This window comes from Leucoraja erinacea, unplaced genomic scaffold (assembly GCF_028641065.1).
Source record: "Leucoraja erinacea ecotype New England unplaced genomic scaffold, Leri_hhj_1 Leri_235S, whole genome shotgun sequence".
NCBI lineage: Eukaryota > Metazoa > Chordata > Chondrichthyes > Rajiformes > Rajidae > Leucoraja > Leucoraja erinaceus.
In genome coordinates, this window is record NW_026576136.1 from 55,122 (window position 1) to 78,282 (window position 23,161).

Genomic DNA, 23,161 nt, shown 5'->3' on the forward strand with positions numbered 1-23,161 from the left:
ACCCCCCGGCCCACCATTGCACCCAAAGATGATAGAGCAGAGTTGTATAATATTTGATTGCACCCTTCTTCACGGCGGGCTTGTGATCTTTGCTTGTGATGTCTTGACAATTCGAGGGATATAACGGGTAACAGCCGCCCATTCTCGGACTTGAATCTGAGCTCGAAAAATCTCCTGGTCACTGGACCAAATGTGTCCCGCGTCCATATTGTGGAGATCCCTTACAATGCCTTACAAGAACAAAACCAAAAACGTACAGAAGTGTTAAAATTGTCTTTATTATTATGGTAAGTAAAGATCTATTAAAAATAAGTCTAATAACTTTCTAATGTACCGACAAACCCAGTTTCCCAATGGCCGTTGATGGGAGAACAGAAAATAACATTTTCACGACAGAATATCGACTGAAAATAATAAAAATATTTTCTCACCTTTCTTTTTTATTGGGGAACCTAAAGAATGACAGGTCGGGTCGTTTAGATTTACGATTAGAATAATTGATAGCAGAGCAGTGAGATGAAATTTAGATAAGGACGCCATGACAGTGTGGGGGAAGCCCAATAAAATGCCTCAAAAAATGGCGTAGATAATCACACACGTGATACTACGCGTTTTTCGAGGAGTGGTCTATCTTGCTCCTCTAGGATCTTTGCTGACAATGACAATTAAAGTTGAATCTGAATCTGAATCTGAATCTGAATTTGCAAGCAAAGATTGGGAAGCCTTGCAAACCCTGTCAATCTTGTGCTAAATGCATGGAATGTATTGGATGGCTGCAAACCAGACATACACCTTGTAAATAGTTGTAAATAATGTTGCAGAGTTTGACTTTGCTCAGTGTTGATTGGATGGGGTGATGAGCCTTGTCTGAGATTTCTGTTAATCAGGGTCAATGTTTCCAAGTTGACTTCATCTCGAAGTCCGTTGTGAATACATTGTACTGTACTGCTGTATCATTGGGTTAGGGAAATGCCTGTTATGTATGGGGTTAATAGATGTGTGTAATTTGGTCAAATTGGTTAAACGAGCTAGCTCAGTGCTGGAGGGGAGAGCAGACTCTGGGATGGATGTGCTTGAGAGGCGTATGAGGCACAAGGTGCAGGTCATCCTGAAAAACCCTGGGCCTCCCCTCCATGTAATTCTGGAGAGTCAAAAGAGCACTCGGAACAACAACCGGCTCCATTCCCTGCCCTGTAGAGAGTCAAGAGTCAAGACAAGTCAAGAGTCAATTTAATTGTCATTTGGACCCCTGGAGGTCCAAACGAAATGCCGTTTCTGCAGCCATACATTACACACAATAGACCCCAGACACAACATAATTACATTTAACATAAACATCCATCACATAGCTGTGATGGAAGGCCAAATAAACTTATCTCTCCACTGCACCCCCCCGATGTCAGAGTCAAAGTCATAGCCCCCGGCTGGCGATGGCGATTGTCCCGCGGCCATTAAAGCCACGCCGGGTGGTGCGAGGTCGCACACCGGGTCTTGGTGTTGGAGCCCCCGGTGTGCGCTTGCAGAGTCCGCGGCCATTCCAGCCGCGCGGGGCAGTGCTGTTAGGCCCCGCTCCAGGAGCTCTTCGACCCCGCAACTCGGGCGGGAGAAGTCGCCGTTGCACGAGCCCTGAAAAGCGGTCTCCCTCCAGGGAGCCGCGGGCTCCCGGCGCCGTCGTCCGCAGACCCGCAGCAGCAGCCTCCAACTCTCCGGTAGCAGCAGCAGCAGCAGCAGCAGCATCAGCAGCAGCAGCGCTCCTCCACCGCTCCACCCGCTCCGGACTCGGCCAGCTCCGCGACGGCAACGGTGAGTCGGCACCTGAGTCCCCGGCTTCTTCCTGTTGGAGGCCGCTCCTCGTTGCGGCCTCAACGACACCTGAGACCCGACGAGAAAAGGTCGGGTCTCCAGTGCAGGGAGAGATTCAAAAAGTTTCCCCCCCCCCCTCCCACCCCACCCCCGCCCCCCCACACACACACCCCAACATAAAATAACAAAAACTACATAAAAACACAGACAAAAAATAATAAAAACACGGACAGGCTGCAGAGGCCGCTGCTGGCCAGAGCCGCGCCGCCTACCGGTTCAGGAGATCCTTCACCCCTGCAGCCATTAGATTTTATAATTCGGACCGCTAGGCTGTAGGGGGATGCATTTTTGCAATTTTTAATTTTTAATTGTAAATTATTGACTTTTTAAGTATTTATTGCTCTCAGGTCGTGTCCACAGTGTATTCTATGTATTTTCTGTCTGCGTTCGTTTTAAATCTGTGGGTTTGTTGGTTGGGGGCTTCTGGACATCTGAATTTCCCTGAGGGGATCAATAAAGTATTTATAAATAAAAAATAAATAAAATAAAAATAAAAATTGGGGGATTAAGCGACCACCCCCGTGTGGTTCAGCTCTTCGAATTCCCGGGACATATCAAAGTCCGTGCTCACGAGGCTCAGGGTCGATCTTCTGGAATAACGCTCAGGACCGCGCAGCCTTCTGGAATACCTCTGTCTGAGCGAGGCCTAGAGGGCTTGAGCAGGCAGATGCAAGGATCGAACCTGCTGTGGGATAGGTACAGTGTGTGATCTGTATTGCGCTTTTGGTAAAATAAAATGTAGTTGATTCAAGCGTTTGATTCAGTGTTTTTACTGAAACTAGACTGGGGGGAGGCTTAGAAATGAGCAATTATCAGCGGAAAGGGAGGGAGTGTATGTGGGGGGAGGAGGGGTAGGTCCTGGCTCTGACCGCACTCACTGGCGCTACGAGCAGGCTCCATGACACCCCTACGGTAAGTATTGCTCCCGTTCCCGGCTCCTGTCGCACTCAACGGCTCCCGGCCCCGGCTGCACTCAGCATCTCCCGGCTCATCATGGTGGTCACAGCCCCGACCACAGAACACAGCCCCCCGCACACCCGTGACCAGAGCCACCGCCCGCCCGCTAACACAGCCAGCCAGCCTGTGCCCCCCCCCCCCCCATCTGCCTCCCCCCCCCCTTCTCTCCCGCCTCACCCCATTCTTCTGCCTTCCCCCCCCCCCATTATAATGAAGGCAGAAGTGCAGTATAATGTGGATAAATGTGAGGTTATCCATTTTGGTGGCAAAAACGGGAAAGCAGACTATTATCTAAATGGTGGCCAATTGGGAAAGGGGGAGATGCAGCAAGACCTGGGTGTCATGGTACACCAGTCATTGAAGGTAAGCATGCAGGTGCAGCAGGCAGTAAAGAAAGCAAATGGTATGTTAGCTTTCATTGCAAAAGGATTTGAGTATAGGAGCAGGGAGGTTCTACTGCAGTTGTACAGGGTCTTGGTGAGACCACACCTGGAGTATTGCGTACAGTTTTGGTCTCCAAATCTGAGGAAGGACGTTATTGCCATAGAGGGAGTGCAGAGACGGTTCACCAGACTGATTCCTGGGATGTCAGGACTGTCTTATGAAGAAAGACTGGATAGACTTGGTTTATACTCTCTAGAATTTAGGAGATTGAGAGGGGATCTTATAGAAACTTACAAAATTCTTAAGGGGTTGGACAGGCTAGATGCAGGAAGATTGTTCCCGATGTTAGGGAAGTCCAGGACAAGGGGTCACAGCTTAAGGATAAGGGGGAAATCCTTTAAAACCGAGATGAGAAGAACTTTTTTCACACAGAGAGTGGTGAATCTCTGGAACTCTCTGCCACAGAGGGTAGTTGAGGCCAGTTTATTGGCTATAGTTAAGAGGGAGTTAGATGTGGCCCTTGTGGCTAAAGGGGATCAGGGGGTATGGAGAGAAGGCAGGTACGGGATACTGAGTTGGATGATCAGCCATGATCATATTGAATGGCGGTGCAGGCTCGAAGAGCCGAATGGCCTACTCCTGCACCTAATTTCTATGTTTCTATGTTTCTATTACCCATGACACCCGTACTAATCAAGAATCGATCTGTCTCTGCCTTAAAAATAGCCACTGACGGCCTGTTCAGCCTCCTGTGGCAAAGAATTCCACAGATTTACCACCCTTTGACTAAATAAATTTCTTCTTGTCTCCTTCCTTAAAGAACGTCCTTTAATTCTATGGCTATGACTTCTAGTCCTAAACTCCCCCACTAACTGAAACATCCTCTCCACATCCACTCATTTCAAGCCTTTCACTATTCTGCATGTTTCAATGAGGTCCCCCTCATTCTTCTAAACTCCAGCGAGTACAGGCCCAGTGCCGTCTAACACTCATCATAGGTCAACCTACTAATTCCTGGGATTGTTCTTGTAAATCTCCTCTAACCCTTTCCAGGGCCAGCACATTCTTAGGCAGATATGGTGCCCCAAATTGCTCACAATATTCAAAATCCGGCCTTACCAGTGCCTTATAGAGTCTCAACATTACATCCCTGTTATTGTACACATGCCCTCTTGAAAAAAAGTGCTAGCATTGAGTTTGCTTTCTGCACTACCGATTCGACGTGCTGATTAACGTTTTGGTAATCCTCTACTAGCACTCCCAAGTCTCTTTCCACCTCCAATTTCTGGATTCTCTCCCCATTTAGAAAATAGTTAAGGCCTTTATTCCTACTACCAAAATGCATGACTCCACACTTTGCTACACTATATTCCATCTGCCACTTCTCTGCCCACTCTCCCAACCTGTCCAAGTCCTTCTGCAGAGTCCCTGCTTTCCCGACACTGCCTGCCCCTCCACCTATTTTCGTATCATTCACAAAATTGGCCCAAAGCCTTAAAACCTTCATCCAAACCATTAATATACAACGTGAAGAGTATGGGGCCCTAGCACTGACCCCTACGGTAAGTATTGCATCTTCTCTGCAGTTTCTCATGAAAGACTCAGACATATTGATTCGGTTTAAGTTTATTATTTTTATGTACTTAATGGGCTACAGTGAAAAATCTTTCTTTTGCATGCAATCCAATTAAATCAGAAAATATTATTCATGTATACAATCAAGCTAAATGTAAGCATAATACGTATAAAAAAGGGGAAGAGACAGGATACAGAATATAATTCTCAGCATTGTAGCGCAATATATTGTCTGAAGCATCCAGCATTGATGCAACATAGCTGGAAATTGAGTGGTTTTAATACAGGCTTTGTTACCTCGTTCACACATACACCTGGATTTGGCCATAACAGAGTAATACATAACTTGAAATTATTTCATTCGTTAAATATAAAAATTCTATATACTATATAGTCTCCCATGGGGGGATCACAGTGAGGGAGGTGGGGAAGAAAAATTGACAATTGTTCAATGGACTACAAGACCACCATGGGCACTGGGGAGATGGCTAGACCTGCCGGCAATCCGTTTGTTTTTTCATCTTTTGTTAATTTTAGCATCTGTTAAGAGTTTGTTTTAATGTACTTTGGCTTGTTTTATGTGGTGGGAGGGGGGAGGATCGGGGGAAACTTTTTCGTACCTTCCCAGAGATGTGATTGATTTTCCAATCACATTCTCCAGGCTCTGCAGCGTACCATCGCTGGTGCTGGGAGCCACATCGGACTGTCGTGAGCCCCATTGCGGGGCGCGGACTTAACATCGGAGCGGATCCCTTGCCTGGGATTGCTCCCACTGCGGTCTGCAGACTTACCATCAAGGGCTCGCAGTCTCGGGAGAGGCTAGTCGGGAGCTCTAACGCCGTAGAACGTTCAACTAGCTCCGACACGAGGTTTGATCGCCCGGCGCAGGGGAACTGACAACCACCCGATGCAGGAGCTGATCGCCTCGACGCGGAGGGACCGAACACCGACAACTACGGGAGTCAAGACCATCCTGTCAACGGGGGCTCGAGGCCCCCGACCGAGGAAAAACAATAGGAAGGACTTGAACTTTATTTTGCCTTCCATCACAGTGAGGAATGTGTAGGAGTCACTGTGGTGGATGTTCACGTTAAAATGTGTTTTTGAGTCTGTTGCTTTCAATTGTATGACTGACCTGGCCAGTGAAATTCCTCGTATATGGTGCAAAACATTCTTGGCGAATAAAATCTGATTAATTCTGATTCTGATTCTGAATTGGGGAGGAGGGGGGAACAAATGACAATGGGGACACAGTGTGGGGGAACTGCTCTCTGGGAGGGGAGGGGGTGGAAGTAGAATAAAAGGAGGAGCCGGTGTACTTTGTAAGTTTGTCAGTGCCGTAGGTGGCTGCGATTTGTGTACATTGAAGGTAGACACAAAATGCTGGAGTAACGTAATGGGCCAGGCAGCATCTCTGCAGGGAAGGAATTGGTGGTGTTTCGGGTCGAGACCCTTCTTGAGATTTGTACACATTGGGTATGCAAGCAAATAATTTCACTGTGCCTGGTCACATGACAATAAAGTATTTCATTCCATTCTATGTTTTTTTCTTTGTGAGAATCTGTCTCTCTTGGCTTTCAGTTGTTGCTACCCTTGGTTGAGTTTGAATGTCATCCCTCTCTCTCTCCTTCTTCCTCTCTCTCATCTCTCTCTTCTTCTTCCTCTCTCTCATCTCTCTCCTCTTTCCCCTCACTCGTCTGACTGCTCTCATTGCTGTCACTCTCGTATCCCTCGTTGCTCTCTCTCTTTCTCAAATTCCATTGTTCTGTTTCCTCGCTCATCTCTCTCTCATTGCTCTCGTCGATCTCTTTTCTCCGTTTCTTCTCTCCGATCTCTATCGCCTGCCTGCACTCGTTCCCGCCTCTCTCTCTTCCCTCGTAGCTCTCTCTCTTTCTCTTTCTCGAATTCCATAGCTCTGTTTTCTCTCTCTTCTCTCTCCCCCTCTTTTTCTCCTCACACTCCTCTGTTGTTTTTTCGAACTCACGCTCCATCACTCTGGGAACAGTTGCACTAGATGCCACACTGTTTTCCCCATTATTAACAGCAGCATTGTCATCGTTTGTAGCCACCTCTCTGGGAACAGTTGCACCAGATGCCACACTGTTTTCCCCAACATTAACAGCAGCGTTGGCATCGTTTGTAGCCACCTCTCTGGGAACAGTTGCATCTGATGCCACACTGTTTTCCCCAACATTAACAGCAGCGTTGTCATCGTTTGTAGCCATCTGCTTCCGATGGAATCACGTTCAAGATTTTCTGGCCAATTCTTTGTCGAATTTCTTTCCTTTCACAATGTCTTCTCAAAATGTATGCCCTGACTAGGCTCCGTTTGTAAATTTTATCCACAGTTTCGCTGGAAGATTACAAAGACAACATCTTCGTTATTTCATCCAAAATTCAGGACACAAATTGGCATGACACGTATAGTCCTCAAAGACAGAAACACACGATGACTCTAAAGTGGGTGATATCGTTGATAGTGAAGACTAAGTGGGGACCCATTGGGCCCCGTACCCCAACTCAATATTCCACCACACACCTTCAGTCACCAACTGCGCAAGCACGGCTGATGGGTTCCTGTTGTGAGGCCAGAGATCCCCATTGTGACACGAGTCACGGCAACCCGTCCCCAGCTGCGCAGGCACAGCCGGCAAGTGGAAGCGCGTCTGCCACGTTTTTAAAGCATAAAATGGCAATGACGTAAAATGTATGATCAATGTGATCGCATCTCACTCTCCCCCTTTAGTCCCCTATACCCCTCCTCCATTATACTCCATCTGCCCCCTCCACGAACCCTCCTCTGTTTCCTCCCCTCACTCACTCACTCCTTCCCTCCTCTCTCTTTTCCTTGTCCTCCTCCATTACCTCGCCATCTCTCTTCCTACCCCTCTCCTTCTCCATTCCCTCTCATCCCACAGCACTCTCTCACCCTCCTCTTCACCCTCCATCTTCATTCCCCTCTCCTCCACTCCCTCCCTCCCTCCCTCCCTCCCTCCCTCCCTCCCCCCCCCCTCCTCTCCCTCTATCCCCCTCCTCCCACTACTCACCTCACCCCTATCCCACCTCCACTCTCTCTCCTCATCTCCCCCACTGCCCTCCTCTCCCTCGATACAGCACTCCTACATACTACATACCCCACTCCCCCCCTCCTCCCCTCTACCCTCCCTCCTCACCTCCCCACTTTCCTCTCCCTCTCACTCTCCCTGCCTACCGCCTCCTCTCCTTCAATTCTACCATCTCCATCCTCACCTCTGCAGGATCTCGATGTGAACCTCCACCGGCCCCGTTTACTTCACCACATCGTTGATGAAGTTGTATTTCGGGGGGGGGGGCTGTCAAGGGGGATGGGCAGAGCGGCCTAGAACTGGGGGATGGGGAGGCAGAGGCTGAGACTAGTCCTTGCTCTGGGTCCTGATCCTTTCCCTCCCCACAGGCCTGGAGCAGTAATGTCCCTGCCCTCAGACCCTGACCCAGCCCCAGCCCCAGCTCCCAGCTCCCAGACCCTGGGTCCCCGACCCTGCCTCTCATCGCCTCAGGACCCTGCTACAACCCCAGCCCAGGGCGGTGGCCAGGGCCCGGTCCATGTCCCTGTCTGCTTCCCAGTGCCCAAAGACCGATCAAAGGCCCCAACTCCGCAGGTGCAGATACCGGGTCCACTGTGCATGCGCGTGGCTGATGGGCCTCCTCAAAATGCACAGTTGCGGCCAGCAAGTGGGGGCGCTATTTCAAGATAATTTAAGTTTAAAATGTCAATAACTTGTAAAATGTAATATAAATCTGAACAAAACGTGGTAGTTCACATCGCAGGACATCGCGAGTAAGATGGACCAAAAATTGTAGTGCTATCATGTACAGTTTTTGCGGAGTTTCAGGAACACGCACACATACAAACAAACAAACAAGATGAGAATTTTAATAATATATATATAGATGATTATGAAAAATGACAATCAATCAATCAATCAATCAACCTTTATTGTCATCTTGCAAGCAACAAGTACAGTGCAAAATGAAAAGACGTTTCCCAGTGAATAGCGGAGCCTCGCACATGAAATTTAAAACACTTCTCACATAATAACACTAAAAAAAACAATCCAGTCCCTGATGGAACAGAATAAATAGTTAAAATCAGGTAAAAAAAACACAATGTTAAAATACAGTAAACCAATCATAAAAAAATGTCCGGGGCCGCTGATTTAAGTGGCCAGTGCCAGTTATTAAAGTGTCCGTGCCAGCCGCAGAGTCAAGTCAAGTGACTGTGAGTGCAGAGTGACTGTTTAGCAGCCTCACAGCCTGTGGTAGGAAGCTGTTTAGCAGCCTCGTAGTCCGGGCTTTGATGCTTCGATATCTCTTGCCTGATGGCAAGAGATCCAGGTGTGTGTGGAGGGGGTGCAGTTTGTCCTTGGCAATTCTCTGTGCTTTCTTCAGACAGCGGCTCTGGAACAGTTCTTGTACCGAGGGTAGGGAGATGCCAATAATCCTCTCTGCTCCCCTCACTACCCTCTGCAGAGCCTTCCTGTCCGAGCAGTTGCAGGTGCAGTACCACGTATTGATGCAGTACGTGAGTACAGACTCCACCGTGCCCCTGTAGAAAGTCCTGAGGATGTTGGTGGGGAGTGAGGCCTGTTTTAGTTTCCTCAGGAAGTGCAGTCGCTGATGGGCCCGTTTGATGGTCCCAGTGGTGTTCCTGGACCAGGTGAGGTTGTCCGTTATCTGCACACCGAGGAACTTTATGCTCTCCACTCTCTCCACTGCAGTGCCACTAATGTTGAGGACCTTGATCAGTTGGGCAGGTGGGCTGAAGAATAGTTAATTGAGTTTAATACAGAGAAGTTTCAGGTGATGGATTTTGGGAGCACCAACATGGGCAGGACATTCACAGTGAGTGGTGTGGCTCTGAGGAGTGTTGAAGAGCAGAGGAATCTGGGAGTGCAGGTACCTAGTTCCCTGACATTGATGTCACTTGTAAATAGGTTGGTCAAGAAGGTTTTTAGTGCATTAGCCTTCATTAGTCAAGAATTGTCAGTGATGCAGTTGAACAAAGGAGACTATGAAGGCATGAGAGAGGTTGACTGGAAAGGGATCCTAGCAGGAATGAAAGTGGAACAACAATGGCAGGAATTTCTGGGCATAATCCGGAAGACACAGTATCATTTCAATCAAAAAAGGAAGAAAGATTCTAAGGGGAGTCGGAGGCAATCATGGCTGACAAGAGAAGTTAGGGAAAGAATAAAACTGAAAGAAAAGATGTATAACACAACAAAGAGTAGCTGGAAGCCAGAGGATTGGGAAACTTTCATAGGACAACAGAAGAAGTTTTATTTCTCACCTATTTCATTAGGCGAGAAATAGTATTGGGCAGGCTAATGGGACTGAAGGATGATACATTCCCTGGGCCGGATGGTCTGCATCCCAGGGTTCTCAAGGAGGTGGCTCTAGAAATAGTGGACGCATTGGTGATCATTTTCCAATGTTCAATAGATTCAGGATCAGTTCCTGTGGATTGGAGGATAGCTAATGTTATCCCACTTTTCAAGAAAGGAGCAAGAAAGAAAACGGGGAATTACAGACCAGTTATCCTGACTTTGGTGATGGAAAAGATGCGGGAGTCAATTATTAACGAGTTAATAATAGGAGATTTGGATAACAGTAAATGATTAGTCCAAGTCAACATGGATTTATGAAAGGGAAATCATTCTTGACTAAACTTCTGGAATTTTTTGAGGATGTGACAAGTAAAATGGATGAAGGGGAGCCAGTTGATGTAGTGTATCTAGACTTTCTGAAAATTTTAATAAGGCCCGCATGGGAGACTGGTGACTAAAATTAGTGCACATGGTATTGGGGGTAGCGTGTTGACATGGATAGAAAATTGGTTGGCATACTGGAAGCAAAGAGTAGGAGTGAACGGGTGTTTTTCAGAATGGCAGGCAGTGGCGAGTGGAGTGCCGCAAGGCTCGGTGTTGGGGCCCCAACTGTTTACCATATAAATTAATGATTTAGAAGAGGGAATTAAGAGCAACACTAGCGAGTTTGCAGATGACACAAAGCTGGGCGGCAGTGTGAATTCTGAAGAGGATGTTAGGATGTTACAGGGTGACCTGGACATATTGAGTGAGTGGGCAGATGTGTGGAAGATGCAGTATAATATAGATAAATGTGAGGTTATCCACTTTGGCGGCCAAAAGCAAGGGGGCAGATTATTATCTCAATGGGGTTAGGTTAGGTAAGGGGGAGGTGCAGCGAGATCTAGGTGTCCTTGTACACCAGTCACTGAAAGTTGGCTTACAGGTACAGCAGGCAGTGCAGAAATCTAATGGAATTTTGGCCTACATAACAAGAGAATTTCAGAATAGAAGTAAAGAGGTTCTTCAGCAGTTGTATAAGGCTCTGGTGAGACCACATCAGGAGTATTGTGTATAGTTTTGGGCTCCTAATTTGAGGAAGGACATCCTTGTGATTGAGGCAATGCAGTGCAGATTCACGAATTTGATCCCTGGGATGGCGGGCTTGTCACTTGAGGAAAGGTTGAAAAGACTAGTCTTGTATTCACTGGAGTTTAGAAAGATGAGGAGGGATCTTATAGAAACATATACAATTATAAAAGGACTGGACAAGCTAGATGCAGGAAAAATCTTCCCAATGTTGAGCGAGTCCAGAACCAGGGGCCACGGTCTTAGAATAAAGGGGAGGTCATTTAAGACTGAGGTGAGAAAAAACTTTTTCACCCAGAGAGTTGTGAATTTGTGGAATTCCCTGCCGCAGAGGGCAGTGGAGGCCAAATCACTGGATGGATTTAAGAGAGAGTTAGAGCTCTAGGGGTTAGTGGAGTCAAGGGATATGGGGAGAAGGCAAGCACGGGTTATTGATAAGGGACGATCTGCCATGATCACAAGGTATGGCGGTGCTGGCTCGAAGGGCCAAATGGCCACCTCCTGCACCTATTTTCTATGTTTCTATGTTTTTATAAAAGTTGGGAAATTTTGTTGCGGTTGAAGAAAATGTTTGTGAGGCCACTTTCAGAGCATTGTGCACAGTTTTTTTTATCTCCCTGTTATTGGGAAGGCCTCATTAAGATGGAAAGAATGCAAGTTGGGCCGAATTCCTGTTTCCGTGCTGTATGACTTCGACTATGTCTCTAAATTTGTTGCTTCACTTTTGATTCTAAATCAGGTGAAACGATCAGGGGCCAGAATGGAATTGGGCCATCAAGAAATGGGTAATTAATGGGATGAGGGTCACATAGCGTAGAAATATTTTTAAGGCAGAGATTGACAGATTATTGATTAGTAACGGTGTCAGGGGTTACAGGAAAAATGCAGGAGAATGGGATTGAAAGGGAAACATAGATCAGCCATGATTAAATGGTAATGTAGACTTGATGGGGTGAATGATCTAATTCTGTTCCATGAACACGGGCGCCATGGTGGTGCAGCGATAGAGTTGCTGCCTTACAGCACCTGCAGCACTGGAGTCCTGGGTCCAATCTGGACTACGGGTGCTGTCTGGACGTAGTTTGTACGTTCTACCCGTGACCTGCGCAGGTTTTCTCCAACATCTTCGGTTTCCTCCCACACTCCAAAGATGTACAGTTTTGTACGTTAGTTGGCTTGGTATAAGTGTAAATTGTCACTAGTGTGTGTTGGTTAATGTTAATACGTGAGGATCGCTCGTTGATGCCGACTTGATGGGCCAAAGACCTTTTTGTGCTGTGCCGTTTTGTGAATTTATCCCTAAACTCAAGTAAACTAACCTAAACTTATGAACTTAGAAAATATCCTGCCTGTCTGGTTCCATTGTGACTTGGTACGACAATTCATATTCACAAGTTCAAAAGAGGATGCAGAGACTCAGCCCAGTCCTACACATGTACAGCCGTCCCGACCAGCAAAAGTAAATTAATCCAAGTGTAACTGTGTCTCAAAGAGTCAAAGGTGGTTGTATGGTACATGAAGATGACCATGCAACTTGACATTGAATAATCTATATGTTAACAACTCCATTGCCCTGCACAGACCAAATAAAAGGTTTACTAAAGTGGTACTGAATGGCGTACTCCTACACCTATTGTCTATTGTCTATTGATTGAACACACTGCTAGAAATGGAGGATATTTTAAGAAAGAAAGGGCAGTCCAGTGACACGGCTTGTCGAGCTGCTGCTTCACAACACCAGGGAGCTGGGTTCAATCCTGACGATTGGTTGATAAATTCATATGTGATGGGAAATGTGTGAATTGGTCATTCGGTCCATCAAGTCTACTCCGCCATTCAATCATGGCTAATCTATCTCTCCCTCCTAACGCCATTCAATCATGGCTAATCTATCTCTCCCCACTAACACCATTACCCTGCCTTATCCCCACAACCCCTGACGCCTGTACTGTGTGGGGTTCTGTCTGTGTGGAGTTTGCATGTTCTTCCTGTGACTTTGAGTTTCCTCCGGGTTCTCCAGGTTCATTCCACATCCCAGACGTGCGGGTTTATAGGTTAATTGACTTTGATAAAATTTATCCCTAATGTTTAGAGACTGGATACAAAAGTAGGATAACAAAGATCTAGTGTGACCTGGTTATCGATCGACTCGGTGGGGTGAAGGGCTGGCTTCCATGATTTGTCTCTAAACTAAACAAAACTATAAAGATTTCAAGATGGCAATCTTGCTTTATCACCAATTCAAAGAATATGTACAAAAATACTTACCAATACAATTATTGAAGGAGGAAAAGAGACTTCACACTTTGGGCAAATTGGTACTCTTCTAATATGAGGCAAAACAAAAGATAAAATGTTAAAAATCGCACTACGCACCAATTTACGATTGTCAAATACCACATTACTTAACCTTGCAGTAATCAGGTGATACACGATATCAGAAACAGTTTCTTCATGACAGTGTTAATGTTAACAACAATTGTGGAAATGTTCAGTGGGTGGAAGTGAATGTTCTAAGAGGAACACACACACGGGGGATTTATTGCAGTTGTGATCATTTTTAATTGGATATCAAGAAGCACACAGCCAGGCAGGTCAATGATGAAAATAATGCTTTACGCCAAGTAGGGTATGGATGGTAGAACTGTGAGTGGGAGGCCTTTTAGAAGGAGATTGGGAATAATCAAAGCTGGAATGGCAAAAGAATACGAGGGTTGATATATAAAGAGAGTTGACATCGCATGGCAGAGCTATAGAGTGATAGAGTAATAGCGTGTGGAAACAGGCCATTCATCCCAACTTGCCCACACAGGCTAACATCTCCCAGCTACACTATTCCCACCTGCCTGCACTAACCTGTCCTATCCATGTTTCTTAACTGTTTCTTAAACGATGGATAGTCCCTGCCTCAACTACCTCCTCTGGCAGCTTGTTACCCACCACCTTTTGTGTGCAAAAGTTATTACTCAGATTCCTATTGAATCTTTTCCCCTTCACCTTGAAATTAAGTCCCGTGGTCTTAGATTCACCTACTCTGGGCAAGAGACTCTGTGCATCTAACCGATCTTATACAAATCATCTACAAATCATCTTTATATAATGATCACCCCTCATCCTCCTGTGCTGAGAATAGTGCCCCAGCCTACTCAACCTCTCCCTGTAACTCAAACCCAGAGTTTTGGCAACATCCTCGTACATCTTCTCTGTACCCTTTCCAGCTTGACAACGTCTTTCCCATAACATGGTGTCCAGAATGGAACACAACACACAAAATGCAGCCTCACCAACATCTTATGTAACTGCAACATGACTTCCCAACTTCTATAATCAATAATCTGACTAATGATGGCCATTGTGCCAATAGCCTTTTCGACCACCCTATCTACCTGTAACTCCACCTTCAAGTAGCCATGCACCTGCACGCCTAGATCCTCTTCTCTACAACACTCCGCAGAGGCCTATCATTCACTGTGTAGGTCCTGCCAATGTTAGAATTCCCAAAATGCAACACCTCACATTTCTCTTCATTAAACTCCATCAATCATTTCTCAGACCAACTGACAAATCGATCAAGATCTGCAAAACTACCCACTTTGTGTCATCAGCAAACTTGCTATTCTTGCTGTCTATGTCCTCATCCAAATCATTGATATAGATGACAAACAATAACAGGCCCATCACTGTACCATGAGGCAGACCACTAGTCACAGGCATCATGTCTGAGAAGCAACCTTCCTCCATCACCTTCTGCTTCCTTCCATGGAGGCAATTTTCTATCAATTCAACTATCTCCTTGGATCCTGTAGAGTTGCTGCCTTTCAGCCCATAGACCAAGGTTCGATCCTGACTATGTGCTGTCTGTATGAAGTTTGTACATTCTCCCCATGACCTGCATGGGTTTTCTTTAATGAGATCTTCAGTTTCCTCCCACACTCCAAAGACATACAGGTTTGTGAGTGAATTGACTTGGTATGAATGTAAAATTATCGCAGAACATGAATAAGGGGTTTGTTGGGACATCTATCTATCTATCTATCTATCTATCTATCTATCTATCTATCTATCTATCTATCTATCTATCTATCTATCTATCTATCTATCTATCTATCTATCTATCTATCTATCTATCTATCTATCTATCTATCTATCTATCTATCTATCTATCTATCTATCTATCTATCTCCATGTGATTCTGGAACTACGCCAAAACAGTACTAGATAGCATTACTTTTTTTACACCACCTTACTCATCATTATCCTGTGGTCGTTTCTGTCCAGTTTCGTTCAGATTGACGTTATATTCCACAAGTTATAGACATTTAAATGTTTACAAAACCCACTTTCAGAACCATAACTTGACAGATGCTAATGTAGTTGATGGGAGTTTCTGGCAGTTTGTAGCTATGACGTCACAATGGGATCTCACAATCCGCCACCCGACAATGACATCACAATGGGATTTCATTTGCAACAATGTTGTGATCATAGAACACTTAGTCCTGGCAAGAACAGCAAGGGGGAAGAGAGAGGGGGGGAGGGGGGGGGGGAGGGGCAGAGAGACGCTTGAACAGGAGGGGGAGGGGGCAGAGAGACGCTTGAACAGGAGGGGCAGGGTGTTCAGGGAGGGGCAGGGAAAGTGAAATTGGAGATTTTTTTAAAGTCCTGTCAGCAAGTGCTTGCATTTTTTTTAAGTTTAAAAAGAGGGAGGATGAGTGGCAATGGGTGAATGGTGGAATATTGCATTGGGGAACTGGCTGTGTTGGGGGAATGGGTGAGTGGTGGAATCTTACGTTGGGGAATGGGTTGCATTGGGGGACCAGACCATCTGTGTGTCAGGGGGATGGTTTGCATTGAGGGAATGGGTAAGTGGGGGAATCTTACATTGGGGCATCGTTTGCGTTGGGGGACCAGGCCTCCTGTGGGGGATATGGGTGAATGATCTAAGATTGTGTTGGGGGTATGAGTTGTGTTGGGGGACCAATCCTCCCATGTGACAGGGACCCAATGGATGAGTGGGTGGCATCTTACATTGGGGAACGGGTTGCGTTGGGGGACCAGACCTCCCTTGGAGCCTATGGGTGAGTGGTGGAATATTGTGTTTGGGGAAACGGGTGAGTGGTGTATTATTGTGTTGGGGGAATAGGGCACAATGGGTCCCACTTGGTCTAATATATATTACTAAAACTATATTTTTGTTTCTATCCATCTATGCATGTTTGCCCATGTGATCCTGGAACTGCGCCAAAATGGTACACAATAGTGCTAAATGTTTCCACCACCTTACTCACCATTGTTTGTTTCAAGTTTTGTTCAGATTTATGTTATATTTCACAAGTTATTGACATTTAAAAGTTTACAAAACCCCACTTTCAGAACAATAACTTGACAGATGCTGTGGAAGTTAATGAAAATTTCTGGCAGTTTGCAGCTGTGACGGTCACAATGGGATCTCACAGTCCTCCACCCGACAATGACATCACAATGGAATAAGCTCTATCCACCAAAAAACAGCTTGACATACAATTGGTCACCGTTCAGGTTAAAACATGCTGCTATTCCTCAACTCCTTCAATTTGAGCTGCTGCTGCCACTGCCACAGGACATCAGCAACGCACATGGTACTGAATTCATTTATGCGCGCGCATAATTTTTTTTTTTTTTTAATTTTATTTTTATTAGCAGTACAGTAAATCACATTAATACATCGCATATATCTAATTACATTATGTTGTACCACTTCATTTTTTGAGCTTTAAAAAAGATAGAAATAAAAGAAGTACGGAAAGTAAGCAAGAATCGTGAAGGTGTAGGAAATTGTTGGGAGAAGAGAACCCCTTAGGGAAGGAATTAGAGAAGGAAGTAAAGAAAATAAATAAGACCCTAGAAAGAAAAGAAAAAAAAAAGAAGAAAGGAAAATCAATCGCTCTATTGTAACACAAAACTCCGCAAAAAAGTATATTCCAACCCGTGTTTTTATTAAAAATTTATTTTATACCCCCCGTTACCAGGTCCTGGTAGCCTCTATGTTTTAACTTATTATTGCACCTTATGCTTGTAATAGTTCCATAAATACAGACCACGTCTTTTGGAAGTGATCTGCTTTGCCTGCTAGGAGGAGTCTCATCTCTTCCAAGTGTAGTGTTTCGAACATGTTTGAAATCCACATTTTTGTTGTTGGTATTGGAGCATTTTTCCAAAATTTAAGTATAAGCTTTTTTCCCATTATTAGCCCATAATTAAGTAAGTTCTTTTGAAACATATTTAATTCTGGGTTACCTTCCGATATTCCAAAAATGATCCATTCTACTTTGGGTAGTAGTTTTGTTTTAAATAATTTTGTAAAGATTTCAAATATTTCATTCCAGAATTTTTGAATTTTTATACAGAAAACAAAAGAGTGCGCTATGTTAGCTTCTTGTGACTGACATTTATCACAAATGGGTGAGACATTGGGGAAAAGTTTATTTATTTTAGTTTTTGAATAATATAGTCTATGTAATGTTTTATATTGGATTAGAGTATGTCGTACGTTGATCGAGCATTTATGCACATATAATAAGTGTTTATCCCAGCTCTCTTTTGAAATTTTTATAGCTAATTCTTGTTCCCAGTCTCTTCTAATATTATCTGTTGTAGGTATTTCTATATTCAATATAATATTATATAAATATGATATTAGATTTGCTGATTCAGCCTTTATCTTCATGGCTTCATCTAATGTCTGGGGGCATATTATAATAGTCTTTTGTATATTTTTTCAGATAATCACGGATTTGAAGATATTTAAAATATTGATTATTTTTCAAGTTATATTTCAGTTGTAATTGTTGAAATGGTAATAATTTCCCTAATTCATACAAGTCTCCGAGCGTTTTGATTCCCGTTCTTTCCCATTGTGTAAATGATTTATCTATAATTGAGGGTTTAAATGAAGGGTTATTGGCTATTGGCATTAGCAGAGATAGATTTCTTAATTTTAAGTTCTGTTTTATTTGTTTCCAAGTTCTAATTGTACTATGTATCATTGGATTTTTATTATAATTTTTGTTATTCAAATTCGTTGGTGAGAGGAGAGTCGCTCCTATATTACCAGGAGTGCAGTCCTCTCTCTCCATTATAATCCAATCCACCTGCTGGGCAGATGGTAATGAATTCATTTATGCGCGCGCATAATTGAACGCAGCACTGAGCTTACAGCGAGGTCTGGCATGGACACAGGCACAGAGCGCCGATCGCTGGGTCGGCCAGTCAGATCAGGTACTAAGTTGGTTCTAATCATATATGTGGAAGTACTATGTTAGCTTCGGGGACTATGTTTCACAGCTGCATGATATAGCATGCCTTGGCAGCTGCGTTGGCCCGTTAATTTTTTCCTTGTATATGTTTCCACCAGGAGAAGTTATCAATTGGCATAATGTAAATGTTCTAAGTTATGCCAATGACACTCATTATACCTCTCTGTTGGACCCACTGATGCAAATACCTTAAGATCTTTGCCTGTTTTTCATTTAAAAGATTGATGAATGTTAACTTTATCAGAAATATTATTACTTGAATCAAAACCCAAATGTTACTCGGTAAACTGTGAAATTTGACTGCCTGTTGTCAAAAACAAAGTCACAAGCCTGGGGGTAAAAATTGACAATCTCAAATAAATAAGGTAATGAAGTGTGCTTTCTATCACCTCAGAAATATTGCTTAAGTACGGCCTTTCTTAACTCAACATGACAGTAAAAAACTTATACATGCTTTCATATCAAGGAACTACTGTAACGCCTTCAAAATCCACCAACAAGTTACAGCTCATTCAAAATGCTGCAGCTCGGCTTTTAACAAATACCAAAAAAATGGAGCATATCACCCCAGTATTATAATCCCCGTGAGATCCAGGATAGACTATAAAGTCCTCCTTGTCTATAAAGCCCTAAACAGCTTAGGAGCAGCATATTTTGCAGACTCCCTCCTTCCCTAAGCGCCTACTTGAGCGCTCAGGTCTTTTGATGCCGGCCTGTTAGCCTCTCAATGCCTCAGCAATAAGAAAATTTTCTTTTTCAATGACCGCCCGCCAACCTGTGGAATGTCCGGCCCAGGGCAATGAGAGACGCCCACTCAGTTAACATTTTTAAACGGCAGCTAAAAACTAATCTTTTTAATCAAACTTATTACTGATTTTACTCCGTATTTGACCTCAATGTTTTTTGTCCTTTTACATTCCCAATTTTATATTTTTAATATTTATATAAATCTGTGCTTTTTACGCTATAAACTGCCTGTGTCCATCCTATTTTAAATTGTATTTTTTGTTTAGACCTGTGTTTATTGTGGAAAGCACTTTGGGTTGCATTCAATTGTATGAAAAGTGCTACACAAATAAAATTATTATTATTATTATTATTATTATTATTATTATTATTATTATTATTATTATTATTATTATTATTATTACCTGTACTAGATCGCTCTGCAACTCCCCAGAGCCCTGCAATACGACTTTAGGTAACTAATTTTTCAAAATTCTAGATATGGGGAACCTAAAACACAAATGTTAACAAAAGAAAAGAAGACAAAGGAGAAAACCTTTTAGTTTAACACATGGAAGGAACAAAGGAGGAACTGGCTTGGGGGGACGGCTGTGAGGGAGCGGGTAGAGCAACGAGGACCCTGCGTGAGGGCACCACGTTGAGGGGGGAGAAGGATAATTGACAATGGAGGACACGTTGTGGGGGGACCGCTTTGCCGTGAGGGAGGTGGGATGAACAAATGGTGACCTGGCACAGTGGGGGGATATTTGATACTTTGGAAGCGCCCTTTATAGGCGACTATTATGGGCAAAGAATTTCACAGTGACCTATCACATGTGACAATAAAGTGTCATTTTACCTCCCCCCCTCCATCCAAGGACCCAGGCAGTCTTTCCAGGTGGAGCAGAGGTTCACCTGCATCTCCTCCAACCTCATCTATTGCATCCGCTACTCAAGGTGTCAGCTGCTCTACATCGGTGAGACCAAATGTAGTTTTGGTGATCGCTTCGCCCAACACCTCCGTTCAGTTCGCAACAACCAACCTGATCTCCCAGTGGCTCAGCACTTCAACTCCCCCTCTCATTCTAAATCCGCCCTTTCTGTCCTGGGCCTCCTCCATGGCCAGAGTGAGTCCCATCGTAAATTGGAGGAGCAGCGCCCCATATTTCGCATGGGTAGTTTACACTCCAGTGGCATGAACATTGACTTCTCCAATTTCAGGTAGTCCTTCCTTTCTCCCTCTTTCCCCTCCCCTTCCCAGCTCTCTCCCAGCCCACTGTTTCCACCATTTCCGCCTCCCCCCTACCCCCACATCAGTCTGAAGAAGGGTCTCGACCCGAAAAGTCACCTTTCCTTCGCTCCATAGAAGCTGCCTCAGCTGCTGAGTTTCTCCAGCATTTTTGTCTACCTTCCATTTTTCCAGCATCTGCAGTTTCTTCTTAAATAATTCAATTCAATGTCACAGGTAAAGTATGAATATATATTGACTTAACAGCGGGACAGATTGAAATTTTAGTTAAATAGGCAAGGTCAAAATTGTTTTGTGAAAGGGAACCATTATGAAGCAGCCTCCTCAGTCACCACCTCTAACCTACTGGGTCTGAGTCTGTTCACACAGTTGAGGAGTGCTGCTAGCTGCTTATCTAATTACCTCAGAGACTTAAAGGTACCAGTTCTTGATGACCACTGAAAATCAAAGTTGAATAGAGGAGCACACAAAATGGCACCAATAAAATTAAGGAAAAAATTAAACCAGCCTTTAACTCACCAAAGTCTTCACTCAGTCAACAATGCACCTTCTTTTGAGCTTGAGTTTAGTTTACTGTTGCGTGTACCGTGAAATGCTTCGTACAGTGAAAACCTTTCCAGTCAGCAAAAAGACTATATATGACTACGATCATGCCATCCAATGTCAATAGTGCTTGCCAATTGGAGGCTTTGGGATATGAAAACTATCAGATTGACTGGCTGAAATATCCCATTGCAACATGTTGTCCTTGACTCATCTCCCAGGAGGAAGCAGGAAACCTCTCTGTCCAAACATGCTGATGAACTACCTTATTGCTATTTTCAACAGCATCAACTTCGTAATCAATGAGGACATTACTGAAGGGATAGTGCTGAAAGGCAAATTTGTCAGTAGAGAAGGTTTAAAGCTTTTGTATGGTGGTGGCACGTTTAAATTACAGGCCATACAACACCGTGAATATAGTGAACTACTCAGACAGTGGACAGGAGGTAATTTCAATTCAGATAGCTTCATTAAACATCAATCTGGATTACAAAGGTACGGTCAATTACTGTCCATGGAAACATTACATGGCACTACGACAATTTATTCCCATAGAATACACGACTTGGTGAACGTGACAATAAACTAAACAAAACTAAACTAAACATAACATAATATACGTTGGTGACTCAAAGGCTCAGTCAAATGGTTCTTAAATTTCACAACAGTCACTGTCTCCACTACCCTCTTTGGAGACTTGGCTTATAGGGGTGTACAAAATCATGAAGGGACTATATAGAGTGAATGGGCAGAATCTTTTACCCAGAGTAGAAGAAGCAAGAACCACGGGCTATGGGTTTAAGGTGAAGGGTAAGAATTAATAGTAAACTAAGGGGCAATCTTTTCACTCAGAGAGTGGTGGGTGTATGACAATAGATATTAGACAATAGACAATAGGTGAAGGAGTAGGCCATTTGGCCCTTCGAGCCAGCACCACAATTCAATGTGAACATGGCTGATGATCCTCAATCAGTACACCGTTCCTGCCTTCTCCCCATATCCCCCGACTCCACTATATTTAAGAGCCTTATCTAGCTTTCTCTTGAAAGCATCCACAGAACCGGCCTCCACCGCCCTCTGAGGCAGAGAATTCCACAGACTCACTACTCTTTGTGAGAAAAAGTGTTTCCTCGTCTGCGTTCTAAATGGCTTACTCCTTATTCTTAAACTGTGGCCCCTGGTTCTAGACTCCCCCAACTTCAGGAACATGTTTCCTGCCTCTAGTGTGTCCAAGCCCTTAACAATCTTACATGTTTCAATGAGATCACCTCTCATCCTTCTAGACTCCAGAGTATACAAGCCCAGCTGCTCCATTCTCTCAGCATATGGCAGTCCCGCCATCCCGGGAATTAACCTTGTAAACCTACAATGCACTCCCTCAATAGCAAGAATGTCCTACCTCGAATTAGGGGACCAAAACTGCACAAAACTCCAGGTCTGTCTTACTAGGGCTCTGTACAACTGCAGAAGGACCTCTTTGATAGTAATCTGCCTTTCTGTTTTTGCAACCAAAGTGGATTATCTCACATTTATCCGTATTAAACTAAACCGTATTAAATCGTAAAAAAGTAAAGAAAGCGAATGGTATGTTAGCTTTCATTGCAAAAGGATTTGAGTATAGGAGCAGGGAGGTTCTACTGCAGTTGTACAGGGTCTTGGTGAGACCACACCTGGAGTATTGCGTACAGTTTTGGTCTCCAAATCTGAGGAAGGACATTATTGCCATAGAGGGAGTGCAGAGACGGTTCACCAGACTGATTCCTGGGATGTCAGGCCTGTCTTATGAAGAAAGACTGGATAGACTTGGTTTATACTCTCTAGAATTTAGGAGATTGAGAGGGAATCTTATAGAAACTTACAAAATTCTTAAGGGGTTGGACAGGCTAGATGCAGGAAGATTGTTCCCGATGTTAGGGAAGTCCAGGACAGGGGGTCACAGCTTAAGGATAAGGGGGAAATCCTTTAAAACTGAGATGAGAAGAACTTTTTTCACGCAGAGAGTGGTGAATCTCTGGAACTCTCTGCCACAGAGGGTAGTATTGGCCAGTACATTGGCTATATTTAAGAGGGAGTTAGATGTGGCCCTTGTGGCTAAGGGGATCAGGGGGTATGGAGAGAAGGCAGGTACAGGATAC

The 23,161-nt window shown here is 44.3% G+C and overlaps 1 long non-coding RNA gene across 1 annotated transcript; it reads right to left on the reverse strand.

The window, feature by feature from the left end:
- Nucleotides 1–4,841: 4,841 nt before the first annotated feature.
- On the reverse strand, nucleotides 4,842–21,215 carry LOC129716435 (uncharacterized). Its single transcript, XR_008726637.1, has 3 exons — nucleotides 21,003–21,215; nucleotides 13,482–13,539; nucleotides 4,842–7,132 (listed from the first exon to the last, which is right to left on the reverse strand). It is a non-coding gene; the product is annotated as an uncharacterized LOC129716435 (long non-coding RNA).
- Nucleotides 21,216–23,161: the final 1,946 nt, after the last annotated feature.